At 40.5% G+C, this 23867-nt stretch overlaps 1 protein-coding gene across 1 annotated transcript in view; it reads left to right on the top strand.

The window, feature by feature from the left end:
- Positions 1-16975: 16975 nt before the first annotated feature.
- The window catches only part of LOC122557192 (endothelin receptor type B-like), a 43685-nt gene continuing 36793 nt past the window's right edge, over positions 16976-23867 (top strand). The window contains exon 1 of the mRNA XM_043704610.2: positions 16976-17451. The gene's annotated coding sequence lies outside the window, so the exon portion shown is untranslated. The remainder of the gene's footprint in view (positions 17452-23867) is intronic.

Genomic DNA, 23867 nt, shown 5'->3' with positions numbered 1-23867 from the left:
AGTATTTTATTTACTGGAGAAGAAAGAGGGCTCATTAGAGGAGCCATGATCAAGATCTGGGACAGGGAGCATCCAGTCGAGGACGGTCAGGCTGGAGAAGGTGAAGCTAAGTTTCCCCTTAGCGACCCCGGGTTGGATAATCAAAATGAAGATCATAGAGAGGAAATGAAAGAGCTCAAAGACTTATTATAAAGGGAATCAGAGAAGTGACACCGAAGTTACAAAATTTGACAAAGGCGTTTGAAGTGTGCCAGGGAAGGGATGAGACCCCCTCGGCCTTTCTCCAAAGATTAAGAGGTTCTATGCGAAAGTATTCTGGAATAGACCCAGAAGGGTCAGTAGCAGAAGGGCTACTGAAGGTACATTTCATAACAAAATCATGGCCAGACATCCAGAAAAAGATTCAAAAGATAGAGGGATGGAGCGAAAAGCCCCCAGATGAGTTGTTGCGGGAAGCTCAGAAAGTGTTTGTGAGGAGAGAGGATGCGAAGCAAAAACAGAAAGCAAAAATGGTGGTAGCCACAGTTGATGAGGTAGTTAAGAAAAGAGTGGAACCGATAGTAAGCAACCGGAGTGGTGGCTGGCAGCATGTTGAAAATAGAGGTAGGGGAAGATGACGAGGAGGACCCGTAAGGGGGTCCAGTCGACAGGGACAGGGATCAAGGTGGAAATCTCCAAGGCGGGATGTTACTACTGTGGAAAGACAGGTCACTTTAAGCGGGAGTGTCCGGATCTGAAAAGAGAAGAGAGGGCAATACCGCTTATGAACTTTGATGAAGAATAGGGGTGTCAGGGGTTCCTGCCCCCAGGGACCCACCAGGAACCCTTGATAAACTTAAAGGTGGGATCTTATAAAGAGGATGTAGTTTGCTTAGTCGATACGGGAGGGCGGGGAGCGATGTCATCTCTACATTTCAAGCCTTGGGGAGTGGGAATTTCGAAGCAAATATTAACTGTCTCTGGGGTAAAAGGGGAGGGATTTGCAGTCCCAGTTTTTAAACCTATGATGATTGAAAGTGGAGAAGAGATAGTCGAAGGCGAACTGTTATATATCCCTGATATTGGAAGTAATTTATTGGGGAGGGATTTAATCATACTCTTGGGACTGGAAATTGGAGTATGGGACCAGAGATTAGTGATACAAATGGCCATCCTGACCGAGGAAGAGGAGAGAGAAATAAAACCCATTGTATGGGCACAGGGAGGGAATCGCGGAGGATTACAAATACCTCCTTTGGAGATCAGTTTAAAGAGAGAGAGACATAGTATGCAAAAGACAGTATCCAATTTCAACAGAGGGATGCAGGGGATTGCAGCCAGTAATTGAGGGGTTGATTGAGGATGGATTATTGGAGCTCTGCATGTCCCCTTACAATACCCTTATTCTTCCATTACAGAAATCGGACGGCACTTACCGTCTGGTACTAGACCTGAGGGCATTGAACCAAATAGTACAATCCGCCACCCTGTGGTCCCTAACCCCTATACACTATTGAGTAAGATTCCCCATGACCATAAATGGTTCAGTGTAGTGGATCTAAAAGATGCCTTCTGGGCATGTCCACTGGTGGAAGGAAGTAGGAATATGTTTGCCTTTGAATGGGAGGATCCAAAGACAGAATGAAAGCAACAGTACAGGTGGACAGTACTCCCATAAGGATTCACTGAATCCCCAAACCTCTTTGGTCAGGTGTTGGAACAAGTCTTGGAGGAATTCAGTAGTCCCAAAGGGACTATTCTGTTACAATATGGAGATGATCTTCTGGTAACAGGCAAGAGGAGAGACAAAGCAATATGGGCCACAAACAAATTACTAAACTTGCTGGGACAACAAGGATCGAGGGTCTCCAAGAAGAAATTACAGTATGTAGAAAAGGAAGTTCAGTATTTGGGACATCTAATCAGTGAAGGAAAAAGAAAAGTAAGCCCAGAAGGAATAACGGGAATCGTGGAAATGCCACTGCCCAAGACCAAAAGGGAGTTGTGAAAATTCTTAGGGTTAACAGGGTACTGTAGATTATGGAGAAAGTGAGGGCTGCAAATGCTGGAGATCAGAGCTGAAAATGTGTTGCTGGAAAAGCGCAGCAGGTCAGGCAGCAGCCAAGGAACAGGAGAATCGACGTTTCGGCCATAAGCCCTTCTTCAGGAATCTTTACTGAAGAAGGGCTTATGGCCGAAACGTCGATTCTCCTGTTCCTTGGCTGCTGCCTGACCCGCTGCGCTTTTCCAGCAACACATTTTCAGCTACTGTAGATTATGGATAGACTTATATGCACAGAAAACAAAGAAATTATATCTGAAACTATTGGAGGGAAGACCCGAATCATTGAATTGGACAGATGAAGAGAGGGAATTGGTTGAAGAACTAAAGAAGAGCCTGATCCATGCCCCTGTCCTTGCATTACCCTCCCTAGACCAGCCCTTCGACTTGTTTGCCACAGTGGATAGGGGGGTGACTCTAGGGCTCCTGACCCAGCGATGGAGGGCAATGAAACAAATAATTGCCTACTTGTCTAAATTGCTAGCTCTGCTCTCAAGGGAGTGGCCAGAGTGTGTGCAGGCAGTGGCAGCAACAGCCTTATTGGTAGAGGAGAGTCAGAAATTTACCTTTGGGGGAGCTCTAATAGTCAGCACTCCACACCAGGTATGGACCATATTAAATCAGAAAGCTCACAGACTCTAGGATCCTGAAACATGAGGCAATTTTAATAGAGAGGGATGACCTTATGTTAGTCACAGATAGTTGCTTAAATCCGGCCACATTCCTGTGGAGGGGAGAGGGGGAGGCCCCTGATAATCCAGAACACGACTGCCTTGATATTATTGAATATCAGATGAAAGTGCAGATGGACCTAAGGGACATCCTGCTCTATGCGAGAGCTCAGTTGTTTATCGGCAGGTCCTCCCAGATGATTGAGGGCAAGAGATATAATGGATATGCTGTAGTACATGGGATGGAGGGAAGCATTATGAGGCCGGGAGACTGCCTAATGGCTGATCAGCCCAAACTTGTGAACTCTATCCCCTAGAGAGAGCTCTCAGAGCCTTAGAAGACAAGGAAGGAACAGTGTACACAGACTCCAAATATGCATTTGGATTGGTGCACACCTTCGGAAAAATTTGGCAAGAAATAGGACTAATAAATAGTTAAGGAAAAGAACTAGCACATGAGGAATTGATAGAACGAGTATTAGAATCCCTGTTACTTCCGAGGGAAATAGCGATAGTTCATATAAATGGACACCAAAAGGGAAATGATCCGGAAGTAAGAGGAAATAGACGGGCCAATGAGGTAGCTAAAGAAGCGGCCCTGAATCCACAAGGAGCAGTGATATACCCCCTAATACCTGTAATTCCGGATCCTCAGGGTACCCCGTTGTTTACTGCAAAGGGGGAGGAGGAACTAAAAGACTTAAGGGCGGCAAAGTCAGCAGATGGACGTTGGATGTTACCCGATGGGAGGGAAATGTTGAATAAAATGATGATGCGAAGATTATGGCTGTCCTACATCAGGGGAGTCATTGGGGAGTGCAAGCAATGTGTGATTTAGTCCCAAAGAAATATGGATGCAAAGGGATATATACGAAAGCCAAACAGATATGTGAGGGATGTATAACATGCAGGAAGGTAAACAAGAAGGTGCTAAGGAAACAAGTCCCAGGAGGGAGAGAACCTGGGCTAAGACCATTCTAGAGCATCCAGGTAGATTATACCGAATTACCCTGAGTGGGAAGGTTGAGATATATGTTGGTAATAGTTGATCACCTATCTGGATGGGTGGAGGCGTATCCTCTGGCCACTGCCACTGCAAGTGGGGTGTCCAAGATAATACTTGAACACATAGTTCCCAGATACGGGATAGTGGGGTGCATAGATTCAGATCAGGGAACTCACTTTACTTCCAGGGAACGATGAAGGGGTTAGGAATCTCCTGGGAGTTCCACACCCCTCGGCACCCACCTTCATCAGGAAAGGTTGAGAGAATGAACCAGACACTCAAAAGGCAGTTATCTAAATTAATAATAGAAACCAGACTCCCTTGGACTAAGTGTTTACCTATAGCCCTCTTGCGAGTGCGGACAGCCCCAAGGAAAGATTTGGGGCTGTCCCCTTATGAGATATTGTCTGGCCTGCCCTACTTGGGAACAAAAGGGGAACTGCCAATCCCAGAAACTAGAGATTTGTTCTTGAAGAAGTATATATTGGGCTTGTCCTCCTCTTTGCCTTTCCTCAGGAAACAGGGTTTATTGGCACAGACTCCGCCCCTTGAATTCACCGTTCATCCCATCCAACCGGGAGATTGAATCCTAATTAAGTCATGGCCAGAAACTAAATTGCAACCGGATTGGGAGGGACTGTACCAGGCTCTTTTGACTACCGAAACAGCAATAAGGATGGCAGAGGGAGGCTGGACTCACTACACCAGGATTAAGGGACCAGTGGAATCCCCAGTTGAGAAAGAAGTCTGGACAGCCAAATCAATGCAAGAACCACTGAAACTCAGGCTAAAAAGACTTTGAGTGACTGATTATAGCGTGGCGATGCGAGCGCTAGAAGGTTTTTATATAGATTACATGTAAAGTTTCTCGGTGCTTCAATACTATTATAGAATGCTGGGATGCTTAGGGTTATAATATTAGCTCTCTTAGAATTGGGATTTTGTCAAACATCGTTTTCATACTTGTTATTAACGGTCCCTGAGTCTGATAATCCACAAGTAATAGACGCCGATGCATGCAGCTTAGTAAATTGTGGGGATGTAGATAATCAGAGACAGTACCGCAGCTCAGAGATACATCTTAAGTCCTACGGGGATGACCTTGGGGATGGCACTTGGTATAATGGTCTCGCCACAGTACACCGGGCAGCAGAAAAGGTAAATATTGTTTTAGTTTGACATCTGAGCTGAAGGGCAGCACATCCAATGAAGCAGCATTCCTGCAGGAATGGAAACATTATTGCAGACAACATGCAAAAGCCCTGCTGTGAAACTTGAACCTCGTAACCTTACGGACACATGCTGCCAATGAGCGGAGCCACTTAAATGATCAGATTTACCACAATGTTGATTTGAAACTGAATTCAACATTTTGGTGCTTTCCATGATCTGCCACGTCTAAAAGAAACTGTACAATATCTAAAATAAGGAAACAAGCTTCGAAGATCTAGAGAGCACATTTCTCCATAAGACCAATGCTAATTCCCTTCCTATATCTACAGATAGATGTGTGACTTGTTGAGTGTTCCCAGCGTTTTCCGTGTTTATTTCAGTAACATAATAATGATTGCCAAAAGTCTTGGTGTAACTTCCATTAGACGTATTAATGCACATCTACATAGTATGAATATTGACACTATAAAGGGAGATACTATACAGGTCCAGTGATCTTTACATATCCACCTGTTCAGCAGAATGTTTGGAACAAAATTTTATACAATCTCCCATGATAATGGTAAACAAATGGCCACCCTTCCCCATTTTATTATCTTCATCTTAGTCTGTACAAAAATATTAAAAGGTATTAAATATTTGTTGAAATAATAACAATTCTGTTCCACTACAAATATGAACAGAATTTTATTTTAGGAAAGAACAAAAATCCCTAATGTCATCTACTTCACTTTCTTTAAATTGAGATTTTAACAGTTTTTATCTAACACAATAATACCAGCCTGGAAGGACTTCCACTGGAATATTAATGGGTCACTCAAACTTCATTGTCATGCTGTATGCCTATTGACAAACCTGTATAAAATGAAGGGTAGAAATAATTTAAAAACCAAAAGAACTTCAGATGCTGGAACTCAGGAACAAAAACAGAAATTGCTGGAAAAACTAGCAAGTCTGGCAGCATCTGTGGAGAGAAATCAGAATTAATGTTCTGGGTCCTTGTTCAGAACTCATAAGTAATTTGCTTGGGTGCATCATCCCACATAAAACAAACTATATTTTTAATGAAAACCAGGTAGAGCTCCCTTTGGTGATGGTGATGGTGATACCATTCAGCACAGAAGTCAACAGAGTGCCTCTTTGCACAGATCCCACTTAGTGGAAATTCATTTCCACATTTGGGTTGGAAGAAGACTTGAATGCTTAATTTTTGTGAGTGAATATCCCTACTTCTACACTTGAACATAGCAGAGAAAGGACAATTGCTTGGGGATGAATGCACAGCCAGAAGATAACTTTCCAAATTTAATGCCTACTAACTACAATTAATAAAAAGTTGGTCTGCTTCCTGTTTATGAATGTGTTCTTCTCCAATTCTCCTCTATTCACTGAGACCAGGTAAATCAATAATCCCAGATGCAGGCACAGGAATAACCTTTCCCAGCTATTAGAGTTTGTTGTGCAACAGGCATTTCAATCAGTAAAGTCAGCAGCATCAATCCAAGTGCCTGATCTCTGATAATGGAGAGCTCCCAAATTCCTGGGTGATTCCTGGGATGAAAACGGAAAATGCTGGAAATACTCTGCATATCAGGCAGCATCCTCGGAGAACTAAAGTTTCAGGTGCAAGAACTTGCATTAGAAGTAGAAAAAGTTACAAATGCTACAATAAGTTTTATGCAAGTGATAGCATAGAAAACAGAAGAAATCAAATGACAAAAGAGTTGGCAGTGCACCATCAAAAGGAGTGGTAATTGGGCAAGTAAAAACAGAAAAGGAGTACATAGGATTGTGAAAATGATAAGCAGCTAATGTCCAAAATTAAAAGCAGAGCAAATATGAGACTGGAACCACAACCTGAAAAGGAATTGAAAGCTAAATGTGGGCAGAGATTGCAATCTGAAATGGTTTCTTGAAATGTTGAATCCAGACGTCTGCAAAGTACTTCATCAAAGTACTACAAATGAGGTGCTATTCTCTGGGCTATAATCGGTAGCTCCAGGAATCCCTTGATGCACAAGAAGATAGGTTCTGGAAGGTTGTTTCCTTTGACTGGGGTGTCTACAATCAGGTGACATTGTCTCATGCTAACGGGTCGGTCTTATCTACAACTGAAGACTCGCAACCTTTTCAGTGAAACAACTCCTCTTTATCTTTGATAAGATAAAGAGGAGCTGTTTTACTGAAAAGGTTGTGAGTCTTCAGTTGTAGATAAGATTGGTTGAAGATTTTTATTAACCCTATTTTGCATTATAAATTCCAAGTCTTCTCAGGTCAGAAGATCAGTTAAAATTGCAAAATGTCTTGTAATGGAAAGAAACGTACATTCTTTCTGTTCTTTGTGCTAAACATCAGGTTCTACAATGTGTCATCTCAGGACCTAACTTTGGCTGCCATATCCAATGAAGAAAATTCAGAATGTGAATAGTTACATAACATATAATTCGACACAACATGCTTCAACAAACTGAAAGAAGGTTACTTAATAAATAGCAGGCTATAGTCCAACAGGTTTAATTGGAAGCACACTAGCTTTCGGAGTGTCGCTCCTTCATCAGGTGATACTATCACCTGATGAAGGAGCGACGCTCTGAAAGCTAGTGTGCTTCCAATTAAACCTGCTGGACTATAACCTGGTGTTGTGTGATTTTTAGCTTTGTACACCCCAGTCCAACACCAGCATCTCCAAATGATAATATATAGTAGGATCTGTTTCAACTCTTATACTCCAAGTCAAGCAAGAAATAGCTTCATTATAGTTTACAGATTTATCTGATCAGCTCTAGCATTCCACATAATAAAGTGCTTAAAGCTTCTCTCAAAAAATAAACAGTAGAATTTTGTAAACTATGAATTCTACTTTCCCCTAGTTCTAACCTGTTGTACATCATCGTCTCTTCACCACATTATTGCTGATTGTGACTTGAGGCAGTGGGGTCTGTCTTCTAAAAGTCTCTTCCCAAACACCTCTGCCTGTCAATTCTCTCTCCTTTAAAATTTAAAACCATCTCCAAACTTATTTTATCAACTCCTCCTTTATTCAACTCTTTGTTTCAATTTTCACTTAATTGTGCCATTTTTAATTCTTTATTTGCTTTCTTAAGTTTTAAAGATTTTCCATATTGAACCTAATTTTATTAAATTTTGATGTAAACAACAGAACCAAAAATACTCAGACCGTTAAATTAGTACTTAAAACTTTATGATTTAGATAAATACTGGAATGTACCAAACAGCAGTTGGTTACAGTAGGCAAAACTTTGTGCTAACATGGATCACATAACTCATAATGTGTGGAAGTTAGAGTCCCATCCTGATATATATTGTTTTGCTACGATATCAAATGATACTAATCAATATATGAAAGCAAAAGCTCATTCTTGCCTTTTTATACATTTTTGCAGTAATTGTTGTGATGACAATGGTGCTTGGTTGTTTAATTCTTGCTTCTGTTCTAAGTGACTACTTAAGCATCTTAATCGTTTAGATAGTAAAGTGAATAACAGATGTGAAAACTGACTGAAAAAATAAAAACCAAGTAATATATTCTATTCCCATTATCAGGATGTGGATATTGCTGACAGGGCCAGATTTTGGTGCGTATCCCTGGTGTCCTGAGAAGATGGTTTGGTTTACCTTTCTCTTGAGCTGCTGAAACAATTTAACTAGCTGGTACATTAGTGAACCAGCTGAGTCAATCAAATAGGTTTTAATTACTGCTTCAGTAGAGTGAGGTAGGGAATTCCAGAGGTTAAGCTATAAACATCTAAAACTGTCAAAGATGAGACAAAGGAATATAAGGATGCAGATTTGAAGGAAGGTTCTCTGAGGGCTGCAGTGCAGATTGGAGGTTCTAGGATCGGTCATGAGCATGGAACAATAATAATGATAATAACAAAGGTCTAATGGAACATGATGTGAGTTAGGAAATGGAAAGTAGACTTTTGGATGATTCAATTTCACAGAGGTACCTGTACTTCTTAGGAGGGTAATATATCATCAAAGAGGTTTTATGAGAAAAACAGAATAATGGAGAATGCAGGCTTATACTAGTGGAGGTTGTTCTGGAATTTTGGGTTTCACATACATTGAACTGATCCAGTTAAAACAAAAAAACTGGAGCCTGTGCAATTCCTAGGGAATTAAGCAATTTCTGCAGCTTTGAGTTTAAGTAACGCATAGTTGACAGTTCAACAATTTGTTGCATTTTGTTTGGTTCCTCAGTCAGAGGTCTATTAGTTGAAACTTTATTGCTGGAACAGCACAGCAGGTCAGGCAGCATCCAGGGAACAGGAGATTCGACGTTTCGGGCACAGGCCCTTCTTCAGGAATGAGCAGAGAGTGTTCAGCAGGAGAAGATAAAAGGTAGGGAGGAGGGACTTGGAGGAGGGGTGTTGGAAATGTGATAGGTGGAAAGAGGTCAAGGTGAGGGTGATAGGTCGGAGTAGGATGGAGGCGGAGAGGTCAAGAAGAAGACTGCAGGTCAGGAAGGCGGTGCCGGGCTGGAGGGATCCGGCTGAGACAAGGTGGGGGGAGGGGTGATGAAGAAACTGGTGAAGTCCAAGTTCATCCTCTGCGGTTGGAGGGTTCCCAGTCGGAAGATAAGACGCTCCTCCTCCGACCGTCGGGTTGTTGTGGTTTGGTGGTGGATGAGTCCAATGACCACCGCCAAACCACATCCACCGCCAAACCACAACAACCCGACGGTCGGAGGAGGAGCGTCTTATCTTCCGACTGGGAACCCTCCAACCGCAGAGGATGAACTTGGACTTCACCAGTTTCTTCATCACCCCTCCCCCCACCTTGTCTCAGCCGGATCCCTCCAGCCCGGCACCGCCTTCCTGACCTGCAGTCTTCTTCTTGACCTCTCCGCCTCCATCCTACTCCGACCTATCACCCTCACCTTGACCTCTTTCCACCTATCACATTTCCAACGCCCCTCCTCCAAGTCCCTCCTCCCTACCTTTTATCTTCTCCTGCCGAACACTCTCTGCTCATTCCTGAAGAAGGGCCTGTGCCCGAAACGTCGAATCTCCTGTTCCCTGGATGCTGCCTGACCTGCTGTGCTGTTCCAGCAATAAAGTTTCAACTTTGATCTCCAGCATCTGCAGACCTCACTTTCTCCTAGAGGTCTATTAGTCCCAATGCATCAATCTTGCAATGCGTGGCACTGAATAAAATTGTGCACTATGAGCGATTGAAGAATAAAGTAGCATAATTACATTGCATAATGTGTATCCTAATTATTCTAAATATTTTGCAACAATCAGAACCCTACCTGTCTTCTCAGACTTATATCTACTTCTCATGGGCTGTTATTTGTAGTGTTAGGCATTACTATGTGATATTAAAATGAGAGATAGTGTACACCATCACAGAAAGAAATAGTTAAAAATCACACAACACCAGGTTATAGTCCAACAGGTTTAATTGGAAGCACACTAGCTTTCGGAGCGACGCTCCTTCATCAGGTGATTGTGGAGGGCTTGATCGTAACACAGAATTTATAGCAAAAATTTGCAGTGTGATGTAACTGAAATTATACATTGAAGAATTGATTGTCTGTTAAGCCTTTCATCTGTTAGAATACAGTGATAGTTTCACTTCTTTCATGTGTAAATCACAAAACCCTTTTTTTTAAAGTTGCATTCTCGGGTTAGCTGTTAACAATGGTGATAGCTAGACAATGTGTTGGCCCCCTGTGTTCTCTGTCTATGACCTGATGTTTAGATTGATTCCAATCTAAAAAGTGAAAAAACAGAGTTTTACATAAATTCATGCAGTTTTTGAGCTCAGAGTTCGACATGAATCTATGTGGTTTTTGAGCAAAGTGCAATGTAACTTTGTAACAAAAAAATTCACCACACACAATATATATATGTGCATGTGGGTCTTTGTCTGTCTGTGTGTGTGTCTGTCTGGGGTGGGGGTTGTGAGTGTGAAAACGTGTGGGTGTGTGTGTGTAGTGAGTGCAGAGTGTCTTAAGTCTGTGAGGGGGTGCATGTGTGGGAGTCTGTGTGTCTATAAGGGTGTGTGTGGGTGTCTGTGTGCGCGTCTGTGTGTATCTGTGTCCGTGTGCATGTGAGAGTGTGTGTGTGTGTGTGCAGGAATATCTGTGTGTGTGTGTGTGTGTGTGTGTGTAGTGCAATGCTGATCACCTGTAATGTGACATGAACCCAAGGTCCCGGTTGAGGCCCTCCCTATGGGTACCGAACTTAGCTATCAGCCTCTGCTCAGCCACTTTCCTCTGCTGCCTGTCCTGAAGTCCACCTTGGAGGATGGTCACCTGAAGGTCCGAGGCTGAATGTCCTGGACCACTGAAGTGTTCCCCAACTGGGAGGGAACCCTCCTGTCTGTTGATTGTTGTGCGGTGCCCATTCATCCGTTGTCGTAGCCTTTGCTCAGTTTCCCCAATGTACCATGCCTCTGGGCATCCCTGCCTGCAACGTATAAGATAGACAATGTTGGCTGAGTCACATAAGTACCTGCCATGTACACGGTGGGAGGTGTTCCCACGCGTAATAGTGGTATCTCCGAATCAGGAAGAAATAGTGTCACATGACATAATCATGCTTATACTCTTACAACATCGCAACAAGTCAGATGCTTGGCAAATATTGTTACAGTTAGTTATGTTTGGAAACACAACAAAGCCAAGAATAAGACACAACAACCAAACAATGTATACCATTATGAATAATGGTTGAAATTTTCCATTTTGGAGTCAAAATACAGCATTGGGTATGTTAGACATCACCCCTTCTGCTGTGCCTTCTAGCTCATTGTGGGTGCATGTAAAACACATAGGGCAGTTGACTCAGATGTTCTTGACCCCACTAGAACCTTCCAGATCAAAGGTTAAGGCAATAAATAAGGTTATGTATAAAGTTTAGGAATTAAAAAGGGCATAATAACTCTGCTGGCAGTGTATTAGACCCACAAATAGTCATTAGGCAATAGTGGAGCAAATATGTAGACAGATCGCTAAGGTGTGTAAAATCAATAATACGGTAATTATATTAGCAGATTTCAACTTCCCCGATATTAATTGGGATAGTCAAAGTGCAAAGGGGGCAGGCTCTTTTGAAATGTATTCTGGAAAACTTTTTACATTCACATGTAGAGAGTCCAGCAAGGGACAATGCAGTTTTGGAACTAATTCTGGGAAGTGAAGCTGCACAAGTTTTCAACGTTTTTTTAAAATTCACTCAAGGGACATGAGAGTCGCTGGCTGGCCAGCATTTATTGTCCGTCCCTAGTTGCTTTTGAAGTAAATGGCTTGCCAGGCCATTTCAGAGGGCAGTTGAAAGTCAACTACATTACTGTGGGTCTGGAGTCACATGTCAGCCAGACCAGGTGAGGATGGCAGATTTCCTTCACTGAAGGGAATTAGTGAACCAGACGGTGTTTTCTTGACAATTGACAATGGTTTCATGGTCATCAGTAGATTCTTAATTCCAGATTATTGTTGAGTTCAAATTCTACCATCTGCCATGGTGGAATTCAAACACAGATCCCAGAACATTAGCTGAGTTTCTGCATTATTAGTCTAGTGAGAGCAGTTTAGTGATAGTGACCTCAATGTTGTACATCTTAAAATTGTTATGGAAAAGAAATAAGATAGTTTGGAAAAATGGACTTTGGACTGGGGTAAGGCAAATTTTATTAAAATAAGACAGAATCTGTCAAAGTATAGTGGGAATAGTTGTTTGAGGGTAAACCTACAGTAGAACAGTTTGAAGGAAGGGGTCTCCAAAATGGAATTGGAGAGAATACTGGTCCAATATTCCCTTTAGGGTGAAATGTAGGAGCAACAAGCCAAGTGAACACTAAATGTCTAGGAATAAGAACTGGATAAGAAGGAATTGAAAGGTTTTTAGTGGGTACAAAGAGAACAAGTCAGCAGAGGCCCTCATGAAGTATAGACAGTGCAGGAGTGAACTTAAGAAAGTAATTAGGAGAGCAAATACACTGGCAGAAAAGATTAGGGAGAATCTTAAGACATTCTATAAGTATATCAAGAGTAAGAAGGAAAGAGTAGAGTCCATTAGGAAGCAATGGGGAAATCTGTGTGTGGAGTCAGAAGATATTAATAGGATGTTAAACAAATACTTCACATCTGTCATAACTTTGAAGAATTCGGGGAGAGGGATTGTGAGGTTCACAAGCAGTTTGTCATAGGGAGTGAGGAGGTATTGGAGATTTTGGCAGGCTTAAAAATGGACATATCCCCAGGTACACATGAGTTCTATCCCAGGCTGCTGTGGGAGATGTGCTGGAGGACTGGAGGATAGTTAATGTGGTACCACTTTTCAAGAAGAGTGGTATAGATTAACGAGGGAAATATAAACCACTGAATCTCACATCAGTCATAGGAAAATCATTGGAGAAAATTCTGAAGGAGGGATTTAATCTCCACTTGGAGAGGCAAGGTTTGATCAGGGATAGTCAGCATAGCTTTATTGGTGGGAGGTCATGCCTAACAAATTTGTTTGAGATGACTAAATGACGGTAGTGCAGTTGATATAGAAGGTGATGGGAATCTGGAATACACTGCCTATGAGCATAGTTGAGGCAAGAAACTTCCCAACTTTTAAAACATACTTGGATGAGTACTTGATATGTCATAACAGAATGTGCTATAGAATGTGGGATCAATGTAGATTGAGTTTTTTTTGTCTGTGCAGACTTGATGGGCTGAAAGGTCTCTTCTCAGACTCTATAAATCTATAATTCTAAAAAATAAGTCAAACAAATTTGAAGAACACACTATTGACTTCCATTAATTCAATGTAATAACTCAATTTATTACTTCAGTTTTTCCTTTCCACTACTTCCTCTCCAAACTCCTTGAATGTGTCCATATCCATCTTTCTCTGAAATCCATACCTGAATCATTTCAACCAGCTTTCCACCCATCAATGTACAAAAATGGCTTTATGAAAGAACCAAAGGAGATTCAGAGAAGGTTCACTAGATTAATTCCAGAGAGGAAAGGTTTGTTTTATGAGGAGAGATTGAGTAGTTTACACTTATACTCATTAGAGTTTAGAAGAATGAGGGGAGATCTAATGGAAGTACATAAAATACAAAAGGGATTGACAAAGTAGATGTAGATTGGACATTTCCCTTTGTAAGTAACCTAATGCATTTTATTAAAATGTGGCAGATTTAAATCAGGCATGAGGAGAAATTACTCCTCTCACCAAGTTGTGAATCTATGGACTTTACTACCTTTAGAGTATGGTGGATGCTGGGACATTGAATAAATTTAAGGATGAGATGGACAGATTTTTCATTAGAAATGGGTTGAAGGGTTATGAGGAGTGAGCAGGAGAGTGGATTTGAGTACAAGCTGAGATCTACGATGATTGCATTAAATGATGGAGCAGGGTCAAGCGGCTGAATTTCCTACTCCTGCTCCTAGTTCCTCTGTTCTTATTTTTCAGTGATATCCAAGTTGACTGCAACAAAATTATTTCCCCTTCTTGAGTTGTCAATTGTTACCTATCAAATTGCAGCTCACTGATCTTCATTAACTGTTAAACAATGCCACCGTTGTAAAATTCCTCATGTACCTTCACCACAGCCTTAAACCTCGACTTCTCTGTAATCTTATCCAGCTCCATTGTGATTTCTGAATGCCTATAATTTTACCTCCCTGAGCATCCCTGATTTTGATTTTTCCACTATTGGTGACCTGGTCTTCAGCTACTGGAACCCAATGCTCTGGAATTACCTCTCTCAGCCTCTCCACCTCATTCCCCTTGAAGAAGTTCTTCAAAATGTCTTGATAAAGTTTTTGGTCAACTGCCATACACTACGACCGCAGATCAAAACTCCAACTTTAATTCTAATGTGTCTATTTTAGAAAGAGGACTGATACATCTAAAATGACTTTGGATGTAATTGCAGTGGCTATCTAGAGAGAGAGAAGCCCTGGAGTATCTGATCTAATAAGGTTCTAAGGAACCTTCAAAGGAATGGATTATACATTCTGAACTATAATCTCCTGGGAGCTATCTCAGACTGTAGATGTAGTGGGAGAAAAGACAACAGTTTGTGTGAGAGACTTGTTCGAGGTGGTTCCTTTTCAGGTATGTACAAGAACAACGGTTCAGTCCTGGTCTGTGTGTACTCGTTGTAGAAGATGTGTTAGTGAGCTGAGATGCTCATGTGTGCCAACAGACTGCGATACTTCCATGGATTAGATTGTATTCAAGCTCTAGTATGCAGTGAAGATCATGGTTGAACAACCGAGCCACCAATCACTTCTGCACTGCTCTGTTGTTCTGAGTACTAGAATCCCTTTAACTAGCAAGCCAGTTAAAAGAAAACAGAAGATTTTCAGTCAATTTACAAAACTAAGAATCACAAAACAATCTATATTCCACTATCTACTTTTCACAAATAACTAAGAGGCTGAACTGTATATCTTCTAACTTTTATTTTTTTTGGACTCCTGATATCTGATCCAAATGCAGGTGGGTTGTGGTAGTATTTCTTCTTGGATTTAGTAACTAATAAAGTTAATCTGGTAAAAGTCTGGTAAAATTTGTTCCTTTCAAAACATAAATTCATTTGTTCTGGAAGAAAGGTATCTGTGGGGACTCTTTGTAGAGTAGTCATATTGAAACCAACAGAGGGGTTAGGTGAATAAAGACGGCAGCCAATTCATCCCTCCTCATATGGGAGCTTAACAACTTGAGATATCCTGTCTTGTGGACCCTTGCCTGGCATCTAGTTGTAACTTTATGTAGCTCCTATGAAATGCCTCAGATAATTTTATTACACTAAAGGTGCAGTTTAAATTGTAGATATTGTGGGATTGCACATTCATGACATTTATAATGAGTTCCATTTTGACAAGTATGACTAGTCTGATGCAGTATTGTTTTGATTAGATATATAGCCCTGTTTTTGATTTACAATAACTCCACGAATGTAATCATAGAATCACACAAGTACAGAGGAGGCCCTTTTGCTCATCAGTGTGTACCACCAAATGCTACATGAAATCTACACAAGTCTCTGATAGAGCGTCATCTAGATTCAAAATGTTAGCTTGCTATCTCTCCATGGATGGTGTCTGACCTGCTGTGATCTCTAGCATTTGTTGTTTTCAGTACACAAGTCCTACCTTGCAACAGTAGGCCCATAGTCTTGAATGTTACAACATTTCAATTGCTCATCAAGTAATGAGAACACATGAACCTTGACTTAATCTTAAAACTAACAGTAAAATGTAATCTTAACGGCATCTCAAATTTAATCATAGCCATAATTGATATCCCTTCCTTTTGTTGCTTTGACTTGGTGTCAAATGACTATCCCTGATTTCTCTGTAGGTCTGGTTTGATTTCTAGCCACACAATGTTCTGACTGCAGTATTTTGACTGTGCAGTGTTGACTTTTCATTGTGAGTTAAATATAATTGATACTCCATATTTATTTTTGTTTTCATTTTATTCGTTAGCATCCATTCACCAGCCACTGATTAAATGACCACTTTGATAGGACTTAAGCTGCAGTTAACCGTGGTATGAACCTTTACTGTTAGACTTGAGATTGGGTTAAGTTCTCAATAAGTTCAGGAGATATTAGTGGTGTGCGTGATTCAATGCAGTGTAACATTAAACAACAAGTCCCATATGTTGCTGCACTTAGAATCTGCTAGATTAATTTGCTAGCCCAACACAAACGTTTTAGACAGTGGGTCTTAAAGGTTATGAAACATTCATTTCCAAACACAAACGTATGATAAATTCCTTCTGCTAGTCATCTGAACAGTGTCCGAAGCATTCTCCAGAACTGCTTATTTTGAAAAAAAAACCCTTAAACCAGCTTTTGGAATGTCTTGTATTGTCTCTCCCACCAGCCTCAAAGAATATATGATTCTGGATTAGTGGTGCTTCCAGAGCACAGCAGTTCAGGCAGCATCCAAGAAGCTTCGAAAAAGCTCCTTGGATGCTGCCTGAACTGCTGTGCTCTTCCAGCACCACTAATCCAGAATCTGGTTTCCAGCATCTGCAGTCATTGTTTTTACCTCAAAGAATATATGAGCCTTAGTACGGATTGGAATTCTTGTTCCTTTTTTACAACTTTTAAATTTAATTTTGAGAACACTATTTTATTAAAGTTTATGATATTGCTGGTGGATGATTCAAATTGATTCAAACTGTGGAAAATATGGACTCAAACAGTTGGCGCTCCGTTGGTTCGAGCCACCTACTGGCGAAAATCGTCCTATTTGAACAAGTTTCAAGTTGCTTAAGACCATAAGATACGAATAGCCGCAACCCCAAGAGTCCTGAGGAGTCTAAGTCTATAAAAACCGCCTCAATGTTTCACATTACACAACTGATTCTCAGAGACACACACTGCAAGGAGATGCCTTAGAAATTATTTACCCGGCCGGCCAAGATCTTGAGTTTAAATCGGAACTTTTTACCTCTGAAGCGAATTAATAATATGAAGCACACGGGAGCGTAACCTATGGAATATTAGCAAGTTTGTGACATCGCTTTCCTTGGATTTCTCTCCCACGGGACAGGAAACGGGTAAGGAAAATAACTGCTTTTTGTATTATATGACAAATGTTATCGAGATGGAGGCTTTCTTCCTTGAATGGGGAAAATAAAACGGAAGAGACTGAGAAAATAAAAAGAGAAAAGAAAGCTGTTTCATTTGGATAAATAAAGTTCCACAACTATAAATATTTATGGGTGGAAATTGGGACACGGTTTAAATTAAAAAGCACAAGGGACACAGCATTGTGTATTTTGTTTTATAATGTGAGAGTAATTCCCAGAATAAAATCGAGCTGATAAAGCATGATGAAGACTTTAAGAAACGATTGTGTATTTTTTTAACAAATCTCATGATCAGCTCATGATTTGAGTAACTCAACCTATTGTTAAAAAAAATCACAGCTTCAGAAAAGCATCATTAACTGGATTAGGATAGATTCTAAAAGTAATATATATGATATTTAGTAAACAGGATAAAAGAAATCCCACTGTAAAACAAATAGTTTACAAGCTGAAATATTTAATTGATAAATTGCCTATGACTTTATCCATTATTAAAACAACTTTTCGCAAGGAGTAACTTCAGACCCACTCCTGATCTGGTGTCATAAACCTTGGCAGAAATGCATTCAATGTTATGGCAGTGTTATGGAGATACTGAACGAGTATTTTGCATCAGTGTTTGCTGTGGAGAAGGACATGGAAGATATAGAATGTAGGGAAATAGATGGTGACATCTTGAAAAATGTCCAGATTACAGAGGAGGAGGTGCTGGATGTTTTGAAATGCATAAAAGTGAATTAATGACCAGGATCTGATCACGAGTAGCCTAGCACTCTGTGGAAAGCTAGGGAAGTGATTGTTTGGCTCTTGTTGAGATATTTGTGTCATCGATAGTTACAGGTGAGCTGCCAGAAGACTGGAAGTTGGCTAAAGTGGTGCCACTGTTTAAGAAAGGTGGTAAGGAAAAGCCAGGGGACTGTAGATCAGCAAGCCTGACATTGGTGGAGGGAATCCTGAGGGACAGGATTTACATATATTTGGAAAGGCAAGGACCGATTGGGGATAGTCAGTATGGTTTTGTCTGTGGGAAATCATGTCTCTCAAACTTGATTGAATTTTTTGAAGAATTAACAAAGAGGATTGATGAGGGCAGAGCTGTGGACGTGATCTATGTGGACTTCAGTAAGGCATTCAACAAGGTTCCTCATGGGAGACTGGTCAGCAAAGTTAAATCTCATGGAATACAGGGAGAACTAGCCATTTGGATACAGAACTGGCTCGAAGGTAGAAGACAGAGGGTTATAATGGAGGGTAGATTTTCAGACTGAAGACGTGTGACCAGAGGAGTGCCATAAGGAGTGCCACAGTAGTGCTGGGTCCACTACTTTTTGTCATTTATATAAATGATTTAGATGTGAACATAGGTATAGTTAGTAAGTTTACAGATGACACTAAAATTGGAGATATAGTGGACAGTGAATAAGGTTACCTCAGAGTACTGTGGGATCTTGATCAGATGAGCCAATGGGCTGAGGAGTGGCAGATGGAGTTTAATTTAGATAAATGTGAGGTGCTGCATTTTGGAAAAGCAAATCAGAGCAGGACTTGTACACTTAATGGTAAGGTCCTGGGGAGTGTTGCTGAACAAAGAGACCTTGGAGTGCAGGTTCATAGCTCCTTGAATGTAAAGTTGCAGATAGATAGAATAGTGAAGAAGGTGTTTGGTAGGCTTTCCTTTATTGGTCAGAGTATTGAGTACAGGAGTTGGGAGGTCATGTTGCGGCTGTACAGGACGTTGGTTATGCAACTTTTGGAATATGGTGTGCAATTCTCGTCTCCTTCCTTTCTGAAAGATACTGTGAAACTTGAAAGGGTTCAGATAAGATCTACAAGTATATTGCCAGGGTTGGAGGATTTATAGGGAGCTATAGGGAAAAGCTGAACGGGCTGGGGCTGTTTTTCCTGGAGTGTCGGGGCTGGGGGGGTGACTTCATAGAGGTTTATAAAATCATGAGGGGTGTAGATAGGGTAAATAGACAAGGTCTTTTCTCTGGGGTAGGTGAGTCCAGAACTAGAGGGCATAGGTTTAGGGTGAGAGAGGAAAGATTAAAAAAGAAACCTAAGGTGCAATGTTTTGATGCAGAGGGTGGAGCATGTATGGAATGAGCAGTCAGAGGAAAGTGGTGGAGGCTGGTATAATTGCAGTATGTAAAAGGTATTCCTATGGATATATAAATAGGAAGGGTTTAGAGGGATATGTGCCGGGTGCTGGTAAATGGGCAAGATTAGATTAGGATATATGGTTGGCATGGGCGAGTTGGACTGAACAGTCTGTTTCTGTGCTGTACACCTCTGTGACTCTATGATTTGATATCTGAACAGAATAGAGCTACTATCATATAGTAAAGCTATAGTGAAGGAACTTGGAGAATTTCCTGACCAAATATTTTGCCATGATAGCACATTTAATGCTACGTCTTTAGGTAGATATGTTTTTGCACACTTCAGCATTGAACACTTTTCCCCAAAGTTGTTAATAGCACAGAAAGATCACATCACAGCTAGGGAAACTGACCATCTGAATGTAGAATCAAGATTTTAAAAATAGGTCTCAAGGATTGGAAAATAAACAGCAGAAACACTAAGCAGGGTGGTAAATAAGAGGATAAATTCAATGTCAAATTGGGTACAAGATGAGAAATATAGGAAGGGTATAAAAGATTGCATTAAAATACAGAAAAAAACTGAAAAGTTGAAAAACAAATTAAAATTGAACACTTCCAAAATCTCCCTGAAATTCCAAGCCTGAATGTGAGGTTGATTGGCAGTAATCAGCAATTATCATTTTTGAGCATTAAACATCTGCACTGTATTTAGTTTATATCTCTAATAATGCAACTTCATGATTTTTGTCCAGATAGCAGACATGCCATTTGCTATGCATTATCTTTACACCTACCCGCAGACTTGAATTGATCATTCATATTTTGATTTACGCAATCAGACATTCAAAACAGCACAGCACCCTCGGCATGTGATTCAGGACCACTGTGAACATGTCAATCATCAACTTGCCTCATGAACCAATCAGCCTGAAGAACCCATATTGAGGAGGGCAGAGTTCAAATCAGGAAGTCTAAGTTAGGGTAGTTAATTCACTGTATAATCATTTATAGAAAATAAACTAACAAGGTGGGGGGGAAGGATGTTCAGAGAGAGGGACATAGAATAAAGAAAAATGTTTAAAAGAGTTTTAATTAAAGTCTCAAACAATAATCAAATTTGGAAGGATTGAGATTCCACATTTGAGTGACAAAAATAGATTTTCAGTGACATACGTTATTTGGCAATCATTCCACGAAATGTGGACTTTGTTTGGAATAGACACACACTATTTTCTTCTTGTTGTAACCAGGGGTTATATACTAGAATGTCACAGCAATCATGTGTTTGAATGCAGAGTCTGTCATTGGTGAGATATTGATGTAGCAAAGCTTTCAAGGAACAGAACAGATGGAATGGTAATTTCCTGATTTCCATCTTTAACTACATATGTGCAGATAGCAAAAGTTGTCTGAGATTTACTCTTCAATAAATGTCAATACTGACAACTTGCATATTATTAAAACCAAAAATGTAATCTCATTTAATAATATCAACAATGCAACAGTCATCAATATGCCATGTTTGTGATGCTAATGGCAGAGAAGCACAATTCAGACAGCAAATTTTGAATATTCACATTTAACTGTGCATCTGTTTCTAACCTTAAATTGTGGTACCATTTGGACATAGATAATGAGAGGTGGTATTAGCCTCTGTTATTATGACAGCATATTCTAACCAATTATACTTTTCATTTCTACAGGACACATAGCACATATAGTATCTATGTGTATTAATACAATTACAACTCTGTCCTACATTTATCTTCTAAGACTGCTCATTAATCCAAGATTATCTGGAATGAAAAGATAACCCTTTTTTTTCTTTCACCACTGGAAATCATCTCCTTAACTCTTGCCTCTTGTCTCATATACCCTCATTCAAAAAGTGCAGGGACTACTTTGTCATGAAGGTTATGGCAGTTTCACAATTTCCACCACTGCTTCCTACCTTTCCATTTTCCACCAAACCAAACACCCCTGGATAAGTTCCTGACCACGTATCAACATCATTTTCAAGGCTGCTTACCTCGATATCTTCAATGTTCCCTAAGCCTCAGTTCACTTGATGTTGAATCCTTCATCCATTCCTTTGGTATCTTTACACATGGTTATTCTAAGATGATGAGAAAGTGAGGTCTGCAGATGCTGGAGATCAGAGATGGAAATGTGTTGCTGGAAAAGCGCAGCAGGTCAGGCAGCATCTAGGGAACAGGAGAATCGACGTTTCGGGCATTAGCCCTTCTTCAGGAACATTCCTGAAGAAGGGCTAATGCCCGAAACGTCGATTCTCCTGTTCCCTAGATGCTGCCTGACCTGCTGCGCTTTTCCAGCAACACATTTCCATATTCTAAGATGATCCCAATTTCTAGACTACTATTACAAACAGTCCTGGGCAATGTTCCCCAAATGCTTATGGTTTCAAATTAGATACCCCACGTTATCAAGCTCCTGGGTACGAAGGAATAAAACGGCTTCCTTTCTTTATTCACCCACCCCTTTGGTGATTGAAACAGTTTAGAAATTATCCCTTCCCTTGTGGATACCTTTCTTGAAGATCAAGTGAGCTTATGTTTTAAAAGGAGCAGCTTTAATCAGGTTTTCTTGAGTTAAGAGGAGAATGTATTGGTTACTAAACAAGAAAAGAAATAAAAATGCAACACATGCTCTGATTAGAAATCAGAACTAATTTCAAGCAAGTTAAAGTGAATGCACAGGTCAGCCTCTGAAAAGTGAACAATAGGACATTGCCATCATTATGCTGGGTGATAACAGTAACATTGGCGACTGTTTGATTTTGAGAGCCTGCCTTTGTGGGCCAGCTGAAAGGCCGTTGTCCTAATTCCTTTGACTGCAATTTTGACTACTTTCTGGCTCCCAGAAAAGAACAAATACAAATTTTCATTTTTACCAACAGAGCAGGTATAAATAAGGGTTTTTCAAAATTGTGACTCTCTCAGCAGGCACCTCACCCATTAATACGCACAGACTTGGGTTGAAACTGGCTTTTACCTCCTAGACTTGTGTGTAGCCAGTTCTGCTATACTGTGGTAGTTCCCTTCTAGTGCAATCCCATGTTATAAGAAAGTCATGTAACAGCAGCACCATTTAAACTAATGAAGCTGGAATCATATTATAACCAATACATGCCTTAAAACTTCATACTTTAAAAACAGTGTCTCCAATTCGTCAATTGTGTTATAGCGAATTTGTTTTAACAAAACACACTTTACAACAGAACGATTTGTATCTTGAAGGGAGTAAACACAAACGTGTCTCCCACCCAGATTACTTTTCTCCCATGGTATTCATAGTCTGAGAAAACTCACAGCAGATCGTTATTGACTCCTTTGTCTGTCTCTTTCTTTGGGCTCTATCCATACTTACCATTTACTCCCCCCGCCCCCAAAATCTTCTGCATACAAACCGACATTTTCCTAACTACCATCAATTCTGAGGAATGGTCACAAGACCTGAAACATTAACTTTGATTTCTCTTCACAGATGCTGCCAGACCTGCTGAGCTTTTCCAGCAACTTCTGTTTTTGTTCCTGATTTTCAATTTGGTTACTTGTGCAAACTTCTTTTAAAAGCTGAAGAGTCAAAGGTGCAACTGAAACTGAGTGGTCCTGATCTGAAAGGAGCATGGTTTCACATATGTATGCTACTCACTATATGAATAGGAAGGGTTTGGAGGGATATGGGCCGGGTGCTAGCAGGTGGAACTAGATTGGGCTGGGATATCTGGTCGGCATGGAGAGGTTGGACCAAAGGGTCTGTTTCCATGCTGTACATGTCTGTTTCTATGACTCTATAACATTGTCAAAAAAAAGGCATTAGACCGATATTTAATTTTGCACGTTATTTCCAAACCACCTTCCTTATTCTGCAAGCATTTGTCAATGTAAAAACAGAAAAATAATAAAGATTGCATATGGAATAAAAAGAATAACGGACTCCAGGTTTTATATCATAGGGAAGGGTTTGAATACAAGGCTGATGATGGGTCTGTTTAGAATACAATTCATGTGTGCAGTTTTAGCAATCTAATATAAAAAAGATATTGGAACTGTATAAAGTGCAATACAGACTTCTTTTTATTAATCATTTTTTGGATGTGGTATCTCTGGAAAGGCACATTTTTGAACCTATTCTGAGCTGATCAAGAAGTTGTAGTGAGCTTTGCTCCTGAAGCACTGTCGTGACGCCTGAAGATCTCATTGAGGTGGGGTAGGAAGTTCTACTATTTTTAACTTTATGATGAACTAAAGGATGTCT

The sequence above is a fragment of the Chiloscyllium plagiosum genome, unplaced genomic scaffold, assembly GCF_037043375.1.
Source record: "Chiloscyllium plagiosum isolate Xiang-an unplaced genomic scaffold, Cpla_swu_hap1 HiC_scaffold_11, whole genome shotgun sequence".
NCBI classification, from domain to species: Eukaryota; Metazoa; Chordata; class Chondrichthyes; order Orectolobiformes; family Hemiscylliidae; genus Chiloscyllium; species Chiloscyllium plagiosum.
The sequence above is the reverse complement of the archived record's forward strand: the minus strand, read 5'-3'. Positions and strand labels throughout refer to the sequence as shown.